This window comes from Petaurus breviceps, unplaced genomic scaffold (assembly GCF_028583685.1).
Source record: "Petaurus breviceps papuanus isolate PSGF00001 unplaced genomic scaffold, PetGlider_PUasm1.0 78, whole genome shotgun sequence".
Lineage (NCBI taxonomy): Eukaryota > Metazoa > Chordata > Mammalia > Diprotodontia > Petauridae > Petaurus > Petaurus breviceps.
In genome coordinates, this window is record NW_027186502.1 from 7,679,658 (window position 1) to 7,702,339 (window position 22,682).

Below are 22,682 nucleotides of genomic sequence, written 5' to 3' on the forward strand. Positions count from 1 at the left end.
GCATCTCATTCTCATCATGTTCAAAATAGAACTGAGGATGTTCCTACCAAACCTACCATGGTTCAACACTTACCTATATGCTTTTTTTATTAAATTTTATTTTTATTTTTAGTTTACATCATTCATTTCCACAAGATTTTGAGTTACAAATTTTCTCCCCATTTTCCCCCTACCCACCACCTCAAAACAGCAATCTCACTGTATACCCCCTCCCCCAATCTGTTCTCTCCTCTATCTTCCTCCAATCCCCCTCCAACTTTCCAGTAGGGCAAGATGGATCTCCATCCCCCAGTGACTGCATATCTTATTTCCCAGTTGCATGTAATAATAATAACAATAATAATTTTTTAAACATTTGATTTTAAAACTTTGAATTCCAGATCTTTTCCCTTCCTCCCTCATCACCCATCCTTACTGGGAATATAAGCAATTCAATATAGGTTGTACATGTGTAGCTACACGAACCATTTCCATAGTAGATATATTGTGAAAGACTGACTATATTTCCTTCCATCCTATCCCGCCTCCCCACTTGTTCTATTCTCTACTTTGACCCTTTCCCTTTCAAAAGTGTGTGCTTCTAACTACCCTGCCCCCCAACCTGCCCTCCCCTCCATCATCCCCCTCCTCATCCCCTTCCCCCCTACTCTCCTGTAGGGTGAGATATCCTATTTAGTGCATATGTCATTCCCTCCCTAAGCCAAATTCAATGAGAGTAAGATTGACTTATTCTCTTTTGCCTTCCTGTTTTTCCCCTCCATTATAACAGTTTTACCTTGCCTCTTCTATATGAGATAATTTACCCCCTTCTGTCTCTCCCCATCTCCTCTCATTAAATTCCTCTCTAACCTCTCAATTTCACCTTTTAAGTACCATCCCAATTGATCCTGTGCCCTCTATGTATACCTGTACACATATATACACACACTCATATATGTATTCATACACCCATATACCCTCCTATATAAATATATATATGTATGTTCACATATATATATATATATACATACATTTATATTCCCTTCAACTATCCTCATACTGAGAAAAGTTTCGTAAGTTACAATTATTGTTTTTCCACGTAGGAATATAAATAGTTCAACTTTGATAAGTTCTTTATGATTTCTTTTCCCTATTTACCTGCTCATACTTCTCTTGCTTCTTGTATCTGAATGTTAAATTTTCTATTCAACTCTGGTTTTTTCATCAAGAATGCTGGAAAGTCCTCTATTTTATTGAAGGACCATATTTTCCCCTGAAACATGATACTCAGTTTTGCTGGGTATGTGATTCTTGGTTTTAATCCCAGATCCTTTCACCTCCGGAATATCATATTCCAAGCCCTTTGCTCCCTCAGTGTAGAAGCTGCCAGATCCTGGATTATCCTGATTGTGTTTCCACTATATTCAAACTGTTTCTTCCTGGATGCTTGTAATATTTTCTCCTTCATCTTGGAACTCCAAAACCTGGCTATAATATTCCTAGGAGTTTTCTTTTTTGCGATCTTTTTCAAGAGGTGATAAGTGAATTCTTTCAACCTCTCTTTTGCCCTCTGGTTCTAAAACATCAGGGCAATTTTCCTTGAAAATTTCTTGGAGGATGATTTCTAGGTTCTATTTTTGATCATGGCTTTCAGGTAGTCTAATAATTTTTAAATTATCTCTCCTGGATCTATTTTCCAGGTCAGTGTTTTTACCAATGAGATATTTCACATTGCCTTCTATTTTTTTATTTGTTTGGATCTGTTTAATAGTATCTTGATTTCTCATAAAGTCACTATTTTCCATTTGCTCCAATCTAATTCTGAAGGAATGATTCTCTTCAGTGAGCTTTTGAGATTCTTTTTCCATCTGGCAAATTCAACTTTTTAAGGCATTCTTCTCTTTGTGGGCTTTTTGGGCCTCTTTTGCCATTTGAGCTAGTCTATTTTTTAAGGTGTTCTTTTCTTCAGTCAGTTTGTTGACTCTCATTTCATGATTTTCTTGCATCATTTTCATTTCTATTCCCAATTTTTCCTCCACTTCTCTGATTTGGTTTTCAAAATCCTTCTTAAGGTCCTCAACAGCCTGTAACCAGATCGTATTTTTCTTGGAAGCTTTTGGTAAAGGAGTTCTAATTTTGTTGTCTTCCTCCTGTTCCATGCTTTGATCCTTTTTGTAACACTTACCTATTTCTGCAGAGGACACCACTACTTTTCTGGTTACTTAGGTTCAGTCTCAGTGTCCTTGATTCCCCACTCTCCCTCACCTCACATATCCAGTGAGCTGACAAATTATGTCATTGTTACCTCCACATCATCCATTCCATTGTCACTACTCACATGACCACTACCCTACCATAGTTCAGGCTCTCATTGCTTCTCACCTGAAGTATTGCATTCCTTCTAATAACTCCCTCTGCCTCAAGTCTCTCCCTATTCCAATCTTTCCTCCATGTAGCTGCCAAAGTAAATTTTCCAAAGTGAAGGTCTGATCACAAAATTTCCATATTCAATAAACTCCAATGGTTCCCTATAGCCTCTAGGACCAAATATAAACTCTTGTGTTTGGCTATTAAAGCTCTTTACAATCTGGCCCCATCCTATCACATCCTCACCACCTTATTCATTGTAAATCCATGAATTTAAAAAATATATCATCTGAAGACATTTCCATTTTTTAATAGAAAGAAAATGCTGAGTTTTAAGTTTTAGGACAAAAGGTATCAATAAACTAATTAATTTTACCCTGAAAAAGTCAGATTTTATCATAGAATTATATATGTGTGTATGTATATATTTACTACCCAGTTACTAGTCATAAATAATTGACATATACAAGTAATATACACATATTACTTGTATATTGTATACATACTATGTTCATTTTCAATACATAGTATGTAGTTTTAGAATACTTAAATATAAGCATTCAATAAATATCTTGTGCTGAACTAACTTTAATCCGCTCAAAAACAAGATTTATCCTCAGTGATAAAATCCATTCTATTATTATCTATAAGAAAACCCACAAGAAAAGAAAATTGATTGTCCTTTCTATTTTGCATCAGAAATTATTCCCTGGGGGAAAAAATATCAGACTAGAAGTCGGGAGAGTTAACTCTATTCTGAGCTCTGCCACAAACTTGCTATGTGTTCAGTCTTCTATTCTCTGGGTCTGTTTCCTCATCTTTAAACTTAATTAGATGAACAATAAGATCTTCTTGTTCAAATATCGCATGATTCTCTTATTTGGTATAATCATTTAACCACAGCTGGAAATAGATTTATGTTATCCTAAGCACAATAGACTGTTGATGGCATTTATTAGAATTGTAGGCATCAAATCTCAGGAGGAAATAATCACTTTCCAAAAGGAGTATTTCTCAAGAATTTTACAAATATCAATGATAACATCTAACTCCACAAATTGTAAGCTTCCTTAGACCAACAGACCTTAGACTTTAGGCCATTCATATATACTTATACTTTCCTCACATTATCTAGCACAGTGCTGAGAACATAATAGGTACTAATGTTGAATTCAGTTCATTGATTTAAATAATTATTACTCAGCTGGCCAAATCATGCCACCAGTCGAAAACATCAACTTTGAGTTCTAATATACCCAGACAGTGGTATAACCTTTGAGTCAGATATACCCTGACTCAAAAATCATCAGATTCTTCTTTTCTTTATGGCTAGCCAAACTAAAAGAACAAAATATCTTCATTTTAGATTTTATTTTCATTTTATTCCTATTTTCTAAGACATAACAATATATGAAGTCAAATATTAAATTTCTTTATAGAGACCCATATTCCTTGTTCTGTAATACAAGAATAAAAAAAGATGAATTCACTATTATACTCTAATTGTGCTCTAATAGAGATCTTGTCAGCCTCCTCCACATTTTCTTTATAGAGATTAGTCAGGTATGTATAATAATAATTCTTTAAGAATATATCTTTGACTTTATCTGTGTGGGTAATCCTTCCACAAAAGCATATTGTACACTCCCCTTGCCCCCTTACTAGAGAGGTTCATTTGTGAATTTCTGCAGTCAAAATAACTTATCACCAAGAGGCCAACTCTCAACCTTGCCCAATTTACTCAGACTCAAATGTCAATTTATTCATACAATGCCTTAGAAAACCTAAAATCACCAGCATACCAAGATGAGTGATCAAAGGAAGATGATCATGGAGAATAATGATAGCAATTGTGGCAATATCTTTTATGTGTATAGACTTTTAACATTACTTTAAGAGAAAAATGAATAGAGTTTACATGACTTGTCACAAAGATATGAAATGTGAATAGAACAGAACTAGAAAGAAAAAAAAAAACAGAAAATGATCAGCATTAAATAGTTTATTCCAGGCACTTACTGGTCTACTAAGAAACATGAATCTAAAGTAGTGGTGTTTACTATTTTTTTATCTAGTTAAATAATAATAATAGCCAACGTGTTTGTTGCCCTTTTAGGTTTACAAAGTGCACTGCGTGAGTTACCTCATTAGATCCTCACAAAAAACATTGTTTGGTAGGTGCTATTCCTATCCTACATACAAATGAGAAAAATGAAGAAGAGATGAAGTGCCTTCCCCAGAGTCACATCTAGTCTGTTTCTGTGGAAGAATTTGAACTCAGGTCTTCTATATTCCAAATCTAACACCTTATCCACTGTGCCACCAAGTTGTCTAAATAACTCTGGTATGCAGAGGAGGGCTCTAACTCTATATTTTTCTGGACACCCAATGGAGTTGGATATCTCTGTTCTTGGGATTATACCTAGGCAAAGAGAGACATTGCCAATCCACAGGTAAAGCCTATATCCAAATGTCTATCAAAGAGACAAGGGGGAAAAAGTTTAGAAGGCAACAATGGACCATGAGGAACATGGCTTTTTGTGTCATGGTTCTTTCCTTTCCTCCCTCTAACAACAGTCCTGCATTTACTTAAACACAGGCTGTTGTGAAAAAAGTTCTCAACTGATTTGGATTCAGACGACCTGGGCTGGAATCCCATATCTCTGCTACTTAATATGTGAATGATCTCTGTGGGTCTCAATTTCCTTATATGTAAAATGAGAGGATTGGACTAAACATTCTTTAAAGGCATTCCTTATTCTATCATTCTGTGATTCTATCTTCCTCCTTAAGCTCTCTCTTTCCTGACCTCATCAACAGGATGAGGAGTACAAGGGAATGACTCTTTCAGTAAAATTAATGTTTGCTGCTCCTAGACTCTGCAGGGGGAATACATCAATTTGGATGACTAACAGGTCTTCTGCTTTTTGTAATGCCTCCCCTAGAAACACAAAGGGTATGCTGTCTGTTTCCCTGATAGATTTTGAAGATATTGATAGGGGTGGATAAACCTCCAAATCAGAATTTTAATGAAATTTTCCCTTTCTGTTGGTGATAGAGTCACTTGTGAAGAGGAGAATCTATCTATAATAACAGGTAGTTAATAAATTCTACTAAAAGTAATTAGCACAAGTCCCTTCAGAACATATGCAAAGCACACAATGGGCCTTGTGTATATGTTCTACATGGGAAAACATTCATATAACATGTCTATGTGTCAAAATCTCTGAAGATGATTTCAAATCTCCATTTTAGGGACAGCCAGGTAGCACAGCGAGTAAGAGCACTGGCTCCAGTGTCGGGATGACCTGGAGATCGAATCCCGAGCTCAGATACTCAGCACCACATCCAGAAATAACTGGCCGTGTAACCTTGAGCATGGCTTCCAAGGGTTTTCCCAGTCATCACAGGATAAATGCCAGGCCATGTAATGACTCTCCTACTCTCTCCCTCTGTGCCACTGAGGCAGCATCAGAGTCAGGTTAGTTAAATAAGAGCTTTGGATCAAGAAAGACTGAGCATAACTCAAGGTCTAGAACCAGCAACTCACATTTTAAAGTCTCTGTACTTACCAGAGTTCATGAGGGAGAGAGTGTAAAGAGTTAGTATATTTCTGTAGGAAGGATATTGAGTTATTCTCCTCCTCAACAAGCTTCAGAGCCTCCCTGCAAAATGAGATAAAGACATTTTATGTAGTAATGAAGTAACTTATTAAGAATATGTCACTTATTAATGATCAGAACCAGATTAAAATGCCTTGGAAAGTGAGTAGGAGATGAGGAAGTAGAAGCAATATAGGTGGAACTTTTAGTTTGCCTATAAAAAAGAACTGAGATATAAGATGCTAGCTTCCTCTCTTAATTCTTCTCAGTCACTAGGTGCTATTTTATCTATGGCTGCTGGATCATAATGAGGCACAAGGAAAGGAGGGGAATATCTGACATCCTTCTCTATCTACCTACATGTCACTTAAACAATCACCATCCCTGTTGTTGGCCCAGTCACCTATCTCTCTTTCTTCAAGGTGATGATAATTGAGATCTGACCCTCAGGCAGAGAGGGGCAAATAGAGAACCCTATGCAAAGATACTGAAGAAGTGGTAAGAGAGAGCAAGAGCATGTGTGCCAATAGGATCCAGGCTTAGCAAATGTCTCACCCCTTCTGTATGGAAGAGAAGAAGATGACATGACAAATGTTTTTTAATGTCCCTAACTGGCTTGCTCCTGGGAAGATTTGACACAGAAAGAAAAGACCTTGTCTGAGGGAGAGGATCAGAGCTTACAGTAGCTACTCACAATTCTGATTGTATACTTCCTTCAGTGATGTATTAGTAAATGTTTAACAACTGCCTCTCCCCCAAAAAGTACTCACTTTCAAGTTTAATCTGTTTTATTTCCATTTTCTCCATCACCTTCTTATGATTAGACAATATCACAATAATAAATCAAGCCCTGAACTATGGCATTTGCCAGTTTTTGAGTGCTCATAGTGAAAATTTAACGATTGGCTCTCAAAAACCAGGCTCATCTGAACAGTACACCCACCCCTGGACTTCCTTCTATCTTTACCCCTCCCATTACAGTCAAGCACCAATTGTCCTACATCACTAGGTACCTCTAGTTCTCTAATCTACCACTGAAAGAGGTCCTGTCCAAAGGAGTCCATTAGTTAGAGGTATATCACACAGACATGTACATGCATGCATACACACACACACACACTCTCTCTCTCTCTCTCTCTATTCAAAATCTGGCTCATTTTCAGGTTCAAAGAGAACATAGAAATTAACTGAGAAAAAAATCTTTACAACAAATTTCTCTGATAAAGGTAAAATATCTAAGATATATAAGGAACTGATACACATATAAAGGAACAAGAACTATTATCCCTAATAGATTAATGAACAAAGGAATAAACAGGCAATTTTTAAAAGAAATGCAACAAATACTTGGAAAAGCAAATTTAAAAATGATTCTTATCACTGATGAGAGAAATTCTAATTAAATAAATTCTGAGTCTCTACCTCATACCCACCAGAATGACAAAGATGGAAATAGAAGAAAATGAAAATTATAGGAAGATCTGTTAGGATAGCACACTAATGTACTATTGTGGGAGATTTAAACTGATCTAGTCATTCTAGAAAACAATCTACAACTATACCCAAAAAGGAATTAAACTCTATATGCCCTCTGACCCAATAGTACCACTACTAGGTTCATAATACTAAGAAGTAAAGACATTGCTAAGCACAAAGTGTATACTTAATAAATGCTTCATCTAGTTATCTATCTCTATCCCAAAATGGTCAAAGCCAGAGAGAAAAGACCCACATATGCCAAAAATATTCATAACAGCACTTTTCGTTGTAGCAAAGAACGGTAAACAAAGTAAGTGTCCCTCTTTTGAGGAGTGGCTGAACAGATTGTGGTATGTGGATGAAATCGAGTTTTACTGTGAACATTCTGCAATAGGATATTACATAAGAAGTTATACAATAAGTATTACAACAAGAAGTAATATTATATAAGAAGTAATAACATGGATATATTTGGAGAAACCTGGGAAAACTTTTATAAATTGGTTTAAGATCAAGTGAGTTGATCTAGGAGAACAATTTATACAATGAGTATAAAATGCAAAAGAAACAACTTTGCAAGACTTAAGATCTCTGAAATACAATGATTAATCATAAGTACAGGGGCGGCTAGGTAGCACAGCGAGTAAGAGCACCGGCTCCAGTGTTGGGATGACCTGGAGATCGAATCCTGGGCTCAGACACTCAGCACCATACCCAGAAATAACTGGCCGTGTAACCTTGAGCAAGTTACTTAACCTCGATTGCTAAAAAAAAAAAAAATCATAAGTACAGAAGACTGATAATCAACCATGCCTCCTGCCTGTTGGCAGAGAAGTAATGGACAAAAGGTGCAAAATGAAACCTTTTCAAATATAGCAAATGTCTAACTTTTTCTTTTACTATACTCACTTATTACAAAAGAGGGTCTTTTGGTAGGAATGAGTGTGGGTAAAGAATTATAAAAAAAGAAAAAGAAAGAGCATCAATAAAACTTTTTAATTACACAGAAGAAAGCAGAAGGAAGTTCAGACAAGGACACAGGCAAGTGCTAAATTTAATATACACTTTTTAAAATCAAGCTGTACATAATAGAGATTCAGTTTCATATACCATCCTTTTTTTCTGTTCTTTATATATCAAAATATTCACATTTGTTGACGGTTAGTTTATTAAAAAGGAAAATTTTTTAAACTGAAAGAAAACATCAAAAAATTATTTGTTGTGAGCATATAGGAATATGATATATGAAGATAATAAAGTATATTCAAAGCCTCCTCCAAAAAAACAAACTTCAGCCACCTACTATTCCCATTTTGACACTTCCGCTTTCAACCTCGGCTCCTGGTAAAAGGTATCCAGAGTCAGGGAACCTGAGGCACCTAAGGGAAGAGATGAAGTCTACCTCATCTCTCCAGATCCTAATGAAGGGCCAGAGTTCAGAATGTTGGGAGTGGTATATATCCCGTGTGATGTGAATCAGAGTATCCCCTATATACCAGTGTCTTTATTTTTGGCACTCTCTAAATCATTTGTGCCTGGGACAAAGTCCCACTTGCTCTGCCCTGTTTATGGATCTGATTATTTTTATGTGTGTATGCATATATGTATAAAGAAGCATGAAAATATCTTTTAAAAAATCCATTTCTCATCCAGAATCAGGATAGCACTATATTTACAATCACAGAATCATAGAACATAAGAGTTGGGAGGGAACTCAACACTCTTCTAGACTTACCTAAATATGAAAGGAATTCCCAGTATCAATCAACCAATAGACATTTATTAAGCACCCACTACATGCCAGACAGTTCTAAATGCCCTCAAGGGGCTTACAATCTTGATGAGGGATAAAAACACACAAAAGGAAGCTGAAAAGCAGGACAAGGAAGAGGAAGTTGATGGAAAAATGAGAGAAGTCTGGTAGTAGTGCAACCAGATAAAATGTAAGGTGTTCTCAGTCAAGATACTTCCTTGAATGGAAGTTGTGGAGTTCATGGCTCTACCCTCCAATCAGAGAGACAGACAGAGCGTAGTGATAAGGTGAAGTACCAAGGCTGACAGTATCCTGCAGGTGACAATGTCACCAAGTGATCATCCAGCCTCAGCTTGAGAACCTGCCATCTCTTTAGCTAGTCCATTCCACTTTGTGATAGTTTTAAGTGCTAGGGAATGTTTTTCCTAAATCAAGGCTAAAATTGGTCTCTTAGCAATTTCCACCTAGTGCTTCTGGTCTCACCCTCTGGAGCAGTGTAATCCATCCCTCACTTTATAACCCTTCAAACACTTGAACACAAATATCATGCCCTCTATCACTCTTTTATTAACTACTTTAAATATCCCCAAGTCCTTCAGTGTCAGAGGACATGGGTTTGAAGTCTATGATATATTGGGAGCAGCAAGATAACACAGTGGTTAGAGCATGGGCCTGAAGTCAGGAAGACCTGCATTCAATCCTGCCTCAGACACTTAGTAACTCTGCGACCCTGGCAAGTCACTTAATCTCTGTGTACCTCAGTTTCCTCATCTGTAAAATAGGGATAATAATAGTGCCCATGTCCCAGGGTTGTTGTGAGGATCAAATAGCTATTGTAAAGCACTTAGCACAGTGCTTGGTACATAGTAGGAGTGTTTTTGTTGCTAATATCATTAATTATTATTATTAATTATTGCTGTGTGGCCTTGGGTAAAGACCACACCTTCTCTGAATCTCAGTACCCTCAATTGTAATATGAGAGGTTTGAACTAGGTGACCTTTAAGGTCTCATCTAGCTCTAAATCTATGATCCTATGATTTTATGATTCCAGCTCAATGTATATTCTATACATCTCACAAATGAGACAATTCACTACTCATTTACTATCACGTAAGCTAGAGTCAAGAGGAAATAAAAACATCAAGTGGAGATAAACTGGAATATTAGAGTATTGGAGCAGTAACTAAACACCACTTCAATCCATCTTCCATTCAGCTACTAGAGTGATTTTTCTAAAGCATAGGTCCAACCAAATCATTCCCCTACTCAATAAACTCAAATGGGTCTCTGTTTCCTCCAGGACCAAATACAAAAATCTTCTGCTTTATAACCTGGTCCCCTTTTCAGCCTTCTTAATCTTTCCTTCCAGCCAGACACTCTGATCCAACTGCACTGGTCTCCTTGCTGTTCTTCCAAAAACACACTCCATCTCTACAACTGGTATTTTTCTCTTGTTACCTCCATGCCTAGAATGCTCTCCCTGCTCTCTCTGCCTACTGGCTCCCTTTAAGTCCCAACTAAAGTTCTATCTTCTGTAGGAAACCTTTCTCAACCCCTCTTAATTCTAATGCCTTTCCTCTGTTATTTCCTCTTTATCCCATATAGCATGTGTGAGTGTGTGTTTCTCGTCTCCCTCATTAGAATGTGAGCTCCCTGAGACTGACTTTTGCCTCTATTTGTATCCTAAGTGCTTAGCACAGTACCTCCACGTAACAGACATTTAATAAATGTTTATTGATGATATGATGATAATAAATCTTCCTATGCTGTCAAGACAATAGGGTCTTCACCGGGAGTCATATATTAGATACTACTCCAATACTCTAATATTCCAATTGATCTCTACTCTCATCATTATGGTAATCCCTCCAAAATGTAGATCTCATTCCTGCCCATCCTGTGTATTCCACTAGAGGCTACACTGTCACTTAACTTGCTTCTGTGTAATTCATTTAGGAAGCTAGCAAAACATATTTTAATATATGAGCAAGTCAAGTCAACAAGCATGTGTTAAACACTTACTATGTGCCAGGCACTGATCTGCAAACTGGAAATACAAATAAATACAGGCGAAAAGACAGTCCCTCCCCTCAAGGAGCTTACATTCTAATGGGACACACATAAAAGGAAATGGAAGGAAGGGACATCTACATGTTACAAAAATTAAAAACATACTGAAATATAAACTGTCTCATTTTTTGTTGACTCGATATAATACTTTTTGTGCAGCTGTAAATGGGCATTTCCTGGCTACATAATAATAAAACCACCATAAAGGATTCCTTTTGGAAAAGAAGTTCCATGTATTATTCCAGTACAAAATTCATCTGAGAAAACCAGTATGCTGACATCTAAAACAATAGGACTTAAAACTTAAGCTTCAGTTCTTATACAAAATACATTAAAGATTCTTCTATGCTTGTTTTATTTTTGAAAAACAAAACCTCATAATAATTAAAGATGCAGTACATATACATATTTAATTATATAATTATTCATAATGCCTGAATGGGGACGTCACCAATGTATAGAATTTGGTATTGGCTCACATGAGCAGCTTAGCTTTAAGGGGCTGGAGCCCTCCATGTACCACTGAAAATAAATCACCTTTTCCTATATACTTGACTCCCTTTACAAAAAAAAAGTCCTCTACTTAGGGCTTTTCTCTACTATTTCTAGGTCTGTGTGTGGATCTATGTAATTAATTCTCTTTTTTTATTGAAATTTGTGCTTCTTTACTTTGGAATGGAATTTTTCTCTGCTCTTGCTCCCCTGTGCTTTGGTCTTGCTGAAGCCATTACAAGAACCCAAACTTTTTCACAAATCTCTACCATGTCCATAACAGTTATATGAACAAGGATTTGTGGCCACCATGTGTCTTTTTCAACAAAAAGGAAATAAAATAACTTCAATGAAAAGTCAATAAACAATTAGGGGAAAGAAGAGAATAGTTCAGTCAGATAAGAAACCAGTGACTTGTACTGTAGACTCCAGGGGCAGAATTAGCCTCTTCTCATAAGCTCAGCCTCCTCCCAAATGAAAAGTAAATTATCAACCAGTTTAATGGGAAAATGAGCTTTGAGCCAATCCCTTTTTGACAGACAAATAGAAAAATGGATGGTTCCTTCATATACCCTGTGGGCTTACCAAAATATGCATTGGTTTTTTGAAGAGGAAAATTGTGGTCACTGCTCCTCAGCAGCTGACCTTCATTGTCTGATAACTGGGTCTCAAAGAAAGGTAGAAGGTTGGGTACCCTGCTTACCTCTGCCTCCCTTCATCCCCACTGTAGTAGGTTACAAGAATGATGATTAATCATCTGACTTTTAGTCTCTTTCCTTGTAGCAGCAAGCACCCCAGCATCCCCAGGGTGACTGCCAACACAGGTTCTTAGATCTGCTTTTCTAAAGGAAAGCAACTCAAAATGGGTTAACAAGCTCACTTTAATCAATCAAACATATATCATTTACCTAGTTCAGGGGAAAAAGGTCAGCACCCCAAACTTCAGAGTATACAGACAGAAGTTACAAAACAGAAACAGATCAAGCAGACAGGCTTCCAAATTGTCTAACCATTACATCCATATCAAATCACAGTTACCACAGAGGGAAGCATCAACATCTGGGTTTTCAAAGCTGGGGGTTCTCAACGGCTGCCCAGAGTCTCATCTTGTCAAGTCACACAACTCTTCTCAAAGTGAGCCCCAAAGCAAAGCCTCACATCAGGGATTATATAGCCTTCTCCTGGGTCAGAGAATGTAACTACCCTCTTGACCCACTGCCCCCAATCACACAGCATCAAGGTGTGGGCATTCCTGAAAACCAAGCCTCCTGCCACAGGCTCCATGTGACCACATTCAGCCTATTAGGGGGCAGAGTATATTTTCAAATCAAGGAAGGTTTTCAGAGTTTCTTAAGCCTATCAAAGGGCCTAGGGGCAGGGAAGATCTTTAAATTTGCATTTCCATTACATTCCCCTAGAGGCCTTTCCCAAAACACAATACTAGAAAACTAAATTCTGATATCACAACTGGTGAACTCTAGAGCACTGTGTCCTTGAATATTTCATCTCCATAGTAGCATTTGAAAGAGAAGTGTTATTTATACATGTATATGTAACAGAGTAAATGTGATCAATCACACTTATGATGCAGATCACCCTTCATCATGCCATTTGATTCATTCCCGTGCTTAATTTTATCATATCAAGTTCTATACCAAAGGGTATATTTGGATATTTAATTATTAACTAATAAAATTGCAATCTCTTTTTCATCATTCAGTTGACTCAAACCTGAAACTCAGTTCATTAAATGTTATTTATTAAGACAACCAGAAAAGCCCCTTTTCTCAATAGTAGTGGATATGTGCGATTTAAGGAATAAAATCAATACTAAAAACAGACAATGATATTTAAAATATTTTAGCTATGAGGAAAGCCACTCCAATAGTAGGTAATATCATTTGAGGAAACAATTTTGCCATTCACCTTGCTCCTGATATGTATTTAAGCCTCTCAAGAAACTTTCATATTTCTCCTCAAGGTAAGAATTAAATTCAGTCTCCAAAAAATTGTTTGTTCATTTTCTTTGTTCTGTTTCCAGTCATCTCATGAAACACTATATCCAAAATGAACTATAAACTTCCAGGTCCTCACAGAAAAGTCACAGAATTCTCTTTATATCATTTCTTCATAAAATAAGTTAATGCACTTCTAACAAGAAAGATATTTTCTTGATCTTCTTTCTCTGTCTCTTCCACAGATTCCTCATAGATCAAAGATAAAACACAAAGGGAGCCAAGAAAGCGAATTAGAGACAACCAAGCTGAACTCTTTGAAAATTCCCCTCCAAACAACTCTAAAATAACACCTCAAATCAAATTTTGAGCATCAGAACCAACAAAAGGTGAGGATGAGACATTTTTTCATCTTAAGCAACTCAGCAGAAAAAGTCTATGGCTCCAGGGTGGAGGCCTGTCCAGAGCCCATACACATGGCAGCAGCAACAGCAGCCATTGCAGCAGCAGCTTCAGGAGTTCTCAGTCCAGGGATAGAAATGTGGTCAGAAGGAGATTATAGAGGACCTTTTACTGGCACCTGATACAGCTGGCACTGATTGGCAATTCTACTGCCCATACACAGTTCTGGGTTGCAGTTCCAGGGTAGAAAGAGTGCTGGTGATCAATCATAAGGGCACAGGATCTTCAGTCTCAGTTCCAAAGTAAAAAAGAGTGCTAGCACATGCATCTGCAAGGGACAAGGGTCCTTTCATGGGTAAAAACCAAAGTACAGACCAGGAGAGCAGCAACCACACTTCTAACTGCATCACACCACCTTGGAAGAACCAAAAACTTGCAGACGCCCAGAACTGACTCTTAAAACCACATCACAAAAAAGCTGGAATCTTGGGACAGTGCTTCCCACTCCAAATTGAGCAGAACCCAACTTTAACATAAAGTTCAAAGTCAAAAAATAGCCTGAAAAAATGAGCAAACAATCAAAAAAAGAACTTGACCATAAACATCTACTGCGGGGGCAAGGAAGGTCAAGATATAAACTCAGAAGAAAACAATATGAAAACCAGTTACAAACAAAAGCCTCAAAAGAAAAATGCTACTTATACCCAAGCCCATGAAGAATTCTGTGAAGGGTTAAAGAAAGGAGATGAGTGGTAGAGGAAAAACTGAGGGAAAAAAAAAGAACAGTAATGTACACAAATTATGAAAAGAGAATTATCAGTTTGGTAAAAGAAAAAAAAAAAAAAAAAAAAAACAGAAAAAAATTTAAAAAACAGAATTGGCCAAATGGTAAAAGAGGCACAAAAATTTCACTGAACAAAAAAACTCCTTAAAAATAGAATTGGCCAAATGGAAAAAAAGAGATGCAAAAGTTAACTGAAGAAAATAATTTTCAAGGGGGCAGAGCCGGAATGACAGAGTGAAACAGGGCCTTGTTTGGGCTCCTCCCCTGGTCACCTCCAGTGCCTGTGGGGGATGACTCTGGACAGATTCTGAGGAAGAGAGTTTATTATATTTTGTGAATCTACTCTGGAAAAACATATGCATGTTCATAGCAACTGCTATGTGTATCACATTGGTATTACACCACCTCATACCCATCAGAAATGACAAATGCTGAAGGGGATAAGGGAAAAATACGCACTCTAATGTACTGCTGGTAGAGTACTGAACTGGTCCAACTACTCTGTAAAACGATTTGGAATTGGACCCAAAGGGCTATAAAAGTGCTTTTACCTTTTGACCCAACAATATCACTACTAGGTCTGTATTCCAAAGAGATCAAAGGAAAAGGAAAAGGACCTATATGTACAAAAATATTTATAGCAGCCCTTTTTGTGGCAGCAAAGAATTGGAAATTGAGGGGATGCTTATCAATTGGGGAATAACTGAACAAGTTATGGCATAGGATTGTGATGGAGTAGTATTATATTGTAAGAAATGACAAGGAATATAGTTTCAGAAAAAACATGGCAATTGATGCAAAGTAAAGTGAAAAGAACTGGGAGATCACTGTATACAGTAATAGCAATGCTGTAGTGAGGATCAACTGTAGAAGGTTTGGCTACTCTGATCAATACAATGATCCAAGGCAATTCCAAAGAACTCAGGGTGCTATCCACCTCCAGAAAGAGAACTGATAAACTCTGAGTGCAAATTGAAGTATAATTTTATCACTTTATTTTTCTTGCTTTAAAAAAATGGTTAATATGGAAATATGTTTTGCATAGTCTCACAGGTATAATTGATATTGTATTGCTTGCCTTCTCAATAAGTGGGGGAGAATTTGAGAGGGAAGGAAAAAATTTTGAAACTCAAAATTTTTAAAAAGAACATTTAAAATAAATAATCAATTTCTTAAAAAGGAAACCAAAAAATAAGATAAAATACACCCTGAAATGGCAAAAAAAAAAAATAAATAAAAGATAAAACACACAATCTCTCTCATTCTATAGAGGGAAGAACTTCAAAGCCAGGCAGTTACATTAACAGTAGCTCCCAACTGCCAGCAAAAACTGCTTCTCTGAAACATTACATTTGGTTCTTAAATATATAATAATGGTATCTAGAGTCCCTCATGGAAGGTCAAGTGAAAACGGTGTTACATATTTATATTTGAAGGATAAGATAAAAATGAATACTTTGGTACTATGAAACAGACACACTACATTGAGAATCATTTGATTTGATTTCTCTCATTGCAACTCGGCTGTGACCTAGATATCTGACCTTGAAAAGATATTTTTCTTCTCTGGGCCCCAATTTCTTTTTATCTAAAACCAGGAAACTGTAACAAGAGCAAACATCCATTCTAGCTCTAACATTCTACGTTCTCTAAGTTGCCTTTTCATGGTCCGAACATCTATGATTCCATGACCATATTATTTACAGGTAAACATATTAGGAGTCTTCCTCTTCATTGATATATCTAACCATTTCATAGGCACCTGGAAAATAAAGACATCTAGGAGGTTATAATGGTCATATGCTTCCCAAGAACATTGTATGAACTAGCTATTGCATTGAGTCTTTCTATACTTTTCTCCTCAATACCTGTAGGTTGAAGCTTTCCAGCTTCCAGTGAAGCCATGTCTGCAAGGACAGAAAAAGCATGAGAGGAGTCCCAGAGGAAAAATGATGGAAAATTCCAACTTAGAAATAGCATGGACAGTGAACTTGCATCAAGAATTTCAGGGCCTCAGGGATGCAAACTCAGCATAAGCCACCAGGTGACACTGAGTTAAAGCTATTGACCCAGACGTCCACTACCTGTATATATCTCTATGCATGTTCTGGGAAACACTCTCAGCTGTGCAACGAGTACGTGAGTTCCTCTCAGCTTAATCCAAGTGTAAAAGATCATTATAATATAAATTTTCATAAATTCATCAAAATTGATTCATACTCCCATTTGCCATTAAGATTATTATCTCTCCAATTTTACATGCCCCAAAGGAATATATATTCTCATTGCAGATTTGAGTACATTTACTAAATGAAACTGAGAGTACAGTTACAGTATTAAAAATTACATAGAGACCTGCAGTCTCTGCTTCCAGTGGCAATAGCCACTCATTCCTATTAAGATCCAAGTTCTCAACTTCATCGTCTCCAACTGAACAGATGTCAGGAAGGTCGTTTGCAAAAGTGAGTTATCAAACATTGTTACCAATGTCATAATCAGGGGGACAGGGATAGGGACTAGATCTATGACTTTATTGTTATAGAAACCTCCTGAATTGAAGAAACTCCCTCTATTAATTCACATCAACTCCTTTTCTAACACTTAAAAGTCACAGAGAGTTAGTACCCAGGGACACACAGATTAAAGTGTGGAAGAATACTACAGTCTCACCTTGGGGGAGAGGCCTCTTTTTATAATGGTCACTGGAGAGTTCCTCTGGTATCTGTAACATCACACTGGCCTGAACCCCATAGCTGAGGCCCTGAAATTCTTGATGCAAGTTCACTGTCCATGCCATTTCTAAGTTGGAATTTTCCATCATTTTTCCTCTGGGACTCCTCTCATGCATTTTCTGTCCTTGCAGACATGGCTTCACTGGCAGCTGAAAAGCTTCAAACTACAGGTGTTGAGGAGAAAAGCATAGAAAGACTCAAGAGTACTGTGCCCTGGTTCTTTAAATTCTCACTGGAGTTTCACAACCTATTTCAACACTCTTGTCTTAGTGTTTTTATTTTTACTGGAGTCATTCCACCCAGCCTTCCCCCACTTCATTTCCTATGACTTTTTAAGAAAAACAAAAGGAAAAATAATTATAGCTTGTAGCAACCAAGAGTTAGGTGAGCACCTTGGCATAAAAAAGGCTGTATCTTTGATCCCATTCTCTCCCATTTCCTCTGTGGACATGTCCTATCAACCAGTCATTCTCTCATATGCATCTACAGTCTAGTCCCTTCCCCTCAATGTACATACAAACATTCTCAGTTCTCTATCCCTGTAAAATGAAGCAACATAACAAAAACCCTTCCTCTGAATCTGCTACTACTTGAATTATCCTATCTTTTTTCCAAGAATTGGTGTGATTCACTAGACTTAAATCAAATTAATGAATGAATAATACATTTATTAAATCCTATCTGCAAAGCACCATGTTAAATGCTGCAAATATCAATAGAAAAATGGGGAAGTCCCCGCTCTCAAGTAGTTCATATTCTAATGGGGAGACAACATATATGGAATGGTTTTTTTGTTTGTTTTTTATAATTTTTTTTCTGATTTACATCATTCATTTCCACCAGATTTTGAGTTACAAATTTTCTACCCGTTTTTCCCCTACCCACCGCCCCAAAATAGCAGTCCCACAGGAGATCCCATTCTCCAATCTGCTCTCTCCAATATTTTCTCCCATACCCCTTTCGACTTTTCCAGTAGGGCATGGTGGAACTCTATGCCCCAGTGCCTGTATATCTTATTTCCCAATTACATGTAAAATAGCATTAATAATAGAATATATATATATGTATTTAAACATTTGATTTCAAAACTTTGAATTCCAGATTCATTCCCTTCCTCCCTTGTCACCCACCCTTACTGGGAAGATAAGCAGTTAAGTATAGGTTGTACATGTGTGGCTAATGCAAAAAAATAACATAGTAGATATATTGTAAAAGACTGACTATATTTCCCTCCTTCCTATCCCACCTCCCACTTGTTCTATTCTCTACTTTGATCCCATCCCTTTTCAAAAGTGGGTGCTTCCAACTTCCCTCTCCCCCAGCCTGCCCTCCCTTCCATCATGCCCCCTCTCATCTCCTTCCCCCCCTACTCTCCTGTAGGGTGAGATACCCTATTTAGTGAGCATTTCATTCCCTCCCCAAGCCAAATTCAAAGGGAATAGGGTTTACCCATTCCCTTTTGCCTTCCTATTCTTCCCCTCCATTGTAACCATTTTCCCTTGCCTCTTCTATATGAGATAGTTTACCCCATTCTGTCTCTCCCCATCTCCTCTCATTATATTCCTCTCTCACCTCTTAATTTCACCTTTTAAGTATCATCCCTTCCTGTTAAATTGGTCCTGTGCCCTCTATCTATGTATACCTGGAAACATATATACACACATTCACATATGTATTCATATGCCCATATACCCTCCTATATAGACATATATATTTCTATTCCCTTCAACTATTCTCATACTGAGAAAAGTTTCATCAGTTACAATTATTGTTTTTCCATGTAGAAATGTTAATAGTTCCACTTTGATAAGTTCCTTATGATATCTTTTTTCCTGTTTACCTTCTCATGTTTCTCTTGCTTCTTGTATCTGGATGTCAAATTTTCTATTCAACTCTGGTTTTTTCAGTAAGAATGCTTGAAAGTCCTCTATTCCACTGAATGACCATATTTTCCCCTGAAACATGATATTCAGTTTTGCTGGGTAGGTGATTCTTGGTTTTATTCCCAGTTCCTTTGACCTCCGGAATATCATATTCCAAGCCCTTTGATCCCTCAGTGTAGAAGCTGCCAGATCCTGGGTTATCCTGATTGTGTTTCCACAATAGTCGAATTGTTTCTTCCTGGCTGCTTGTAATATTCTCTCCTTAATCTGGGAATTCTGGAACCTGGCTATAATATTCCTAGGAGTTTTTTGGGGGGATCTTTTTCAGGAGGTGATCAGTGGATTCTTTCAACCTCTATTTTGCCCTCTGGTTCTAAAACATCAGGGCAGTTTTCTTTGAGAACTTCCTGGAGGATGATGTTTAGGTTCTTACTTTGAACATGGCTTTCAGGTAATCCAATAATTTTTAAATTATCTCTCATGGATCTATTTTCCAGGTCAGTGGTTTCGCCCATGAGATATTTCACCTTGCCTTCTATTCCTTCATTTGTTTGGATCTGTTTAAGAGCATCTTGATTTCTCATAAAGTCATTAGCTTCCATTTGCTCCAATCTAATTCTGAAGCAATGATTCTCCTCAGTGAGCTTTTGAGATTCTTTTTCCATCTGGCAAATTCGACTTTTTAAGGCATCCTTCTCCTCATTGCCTTTTTGAGCCTCCTTTGCCATTTGAGTTGGTCTGTTTTTTAAGGTGGTATTTTCCTCAGTCAGGCTGTTGACTCTCATTTTGTAATTTTCTTGCATTGTTCTCATTTCTCTTTCAATTTTTCCTCCACTTCTATTATCTGCTTCTTAAGGTACTCTATGACCTGTAACCAGCTCATATTTTCCTCTGAAGCTTTTAGTGCAGGACTTCTGACTTCACTGTCTTCCTCATGTTCCATGCTTTGCTCCTTTTTGTCCCCCAAATAGGAGTCTAACATTGGCATCTTCTGTCTGCTTTGTTTCCTTTGCCTGGTCATGTCGCCCCGCAGTCACTTGACCCCTGGGCTTTTTGCCACAGTAGGACTCTGCCACCAGAGAGGGGAGCTTTCGTCCCAAATGCTGGGGTTTTCTCAGCTGCCGGAGGTATTAGATGGGTGCCCTCTCTGAGGCCTCCACATGCTCTGGCAAGCTGTTCACGCACCCCAGGATCTCCACCCTAGACCTCAATCCAGATCCAAGCAAGTTAAAGCAAGAGCGATTACCCCTCAGACTGGTCACTTGGTCCCCCCTACACTCTGCAGGCCAGGAGCTGAAGTTGCCACTTGGTCCTGGCTGGCTGTGCAGGGAGTCTCAGTGGCTTCTCGCCCCAGGGGCAAATGCCACACACTCCCACTTACTGGGTCCCAAAGTCCAGACTGCACTGACCTCTCACTTTGTCCTTCGCGTCTATGTGTTGATAATTCTGGAAATGGCCACAGCTGCTGCTGATCTGGAGTCCCTCAGGCTGGCAGCTGGTCAGACCCGCCCTGGGGGTAAAACCTCAGGCTCATCATGGCCTGGGCCCTGCACCCAGAGTGCTGTGCTGGCTGATTCCTGCTGGCCTGCAGGGCTGTCCTCAGCGGAAGGTTAGCTTCTCTGTGTCATTTTGTGGGTTCTGCAGCTCCAAAGTTTGTTCAGAGACCCCTTTTTACATTCATTGGGGAAGGTGGAAGCCAGAGCCACTTGGAGGTCGAGTTTCTACTCCACCATCTTGACTCCACCCCTATGTGGAATGTTTTAGCACACTTAGATGGTCTGTGGTTCTGTGGTCCTTAGAGTACAGAGACAAAACAGATGGTAATGCCTACTTTTTTCATAATTCCCACAGATAAATCATATCAGTTTCTGATGTTCAACCATTTAATAGTGCCAAGGACTTATGGTGGTAAGAGCTTTCTTTTCTGGGTCTTTTGTTGGGGCTTCAGTACCTGCAGGAGCAATTGCCAGGATGCATCTCCACAAACATTGATTCCTAGGATTAATAGCTGCTCTTCCTAGATTTAGAGGATCAAAGTTCAAATATCTATTTCATAGATTCCTACTTACCACCTCTGCAAACTAGGCAAATCTCTTAACCCTATATGTGTAATGATCCCATGGACTTACTCTCCTGATTCATACACACACTAACAGATCAGTTCCCAGATCTAGGTGAGTTATATCTATTCCTGGCCCCCTGGGATTCTCCTGAGGGGCTTGGGGTGACTTTTTCTACTATTATTGACTCAAAACCATATTCCTGTATGTTCTCCCTGCCAGTAATTAGTGACCTATTTTCCAGTTAGCATCAATTAACTTTTACAAAGGGATATACAGTACAAAGATATAGTGAGAATAGAAACTCTAAACTAGAAGTAACAGTCTACCATCAGTCACCTCAATCCCTGGGAAGACTAGGCTCTTACTTAAAGCATTGACTAGAAAACATTCACCTTATCAAGTTCAGTTTCAAATATGGTACTACCACTAACAGTGGGCTGGGTCAAGCAGGATGTTATTTAGGACTCTAGCTGTCACCTCTTCTATACTCAGCTTCCAAAAAAAAAAAAATGTGCATGGTCCCCAGTTCCTAATCTCCATGTACTCGATATTCTGACCTTCCTAAACTCACAAGACAACAGCCATCTCCAATACCCCTTCTCCAAAAAGTAAAGAAAGAACAAATTCAAAGAAACAAAGAATAGAAGGCCTGGGCCATGTTTCAGTCCTGGATGGAGCGAGCCCAGGGCCTCTCACTAAATGCAACTGGGCAAGAAAGAGAAAATGGTTCTACCTGTTAGTATTTCTTGAAGGCATTCTCAGTACTGTCTCAGCAGTCTACTGAAAGGCTCTTCTTCTTCATGTGCTAAGCATACAAGAAGTAATATGGTACTTGCATCAGAAGGGCACGCTGTTCATGCTCATGAGGATTGGGCTCATGGTCCAGACCTCCATAAGCAATGTAAAATGAGGTGGTTAGACTAGGTGACTTTTAATGTCCTTTTAGTTCTAAGTCTATGATCCTACCTTTCCCTTCTCAAATTCCCAGAAAGAATAATCTACTCTAGCTGTTTGTGCTTCCTCATCACGCACTCACTCCTTAACCCCTTGCAGTCTGTGCTTCTATATTCATTTTCTCCCCTGGACCTGATCCTTTACCATGGACTTAATTATTTCCATC

At 38.1% G+C, this 22,682-nt stretch overlaps 1 long non-coding RNA gene across 1 annotated transcript in view; it reads right to left on the reverse strand.

The window, feature by feature from the left end:
- Nucleotides 1-5,916: 5,916 nt before the first annotated feature.
- Nucleotides 5,917-22,682, reverse strand: part of LOC138175589 (uncharacterized) — a 55,029-nt gene continuing 38,263 nt past the window's right edge. The window contains exon 3 of the long non-coding RNA XR_011172039.1: nt 5,917-6,011. This is a non-coding gene — a long non-coding RNA (uncharacterized lncRNA). The remainder of the gene's footprint in view (nt 6,012-22,682) is intronic.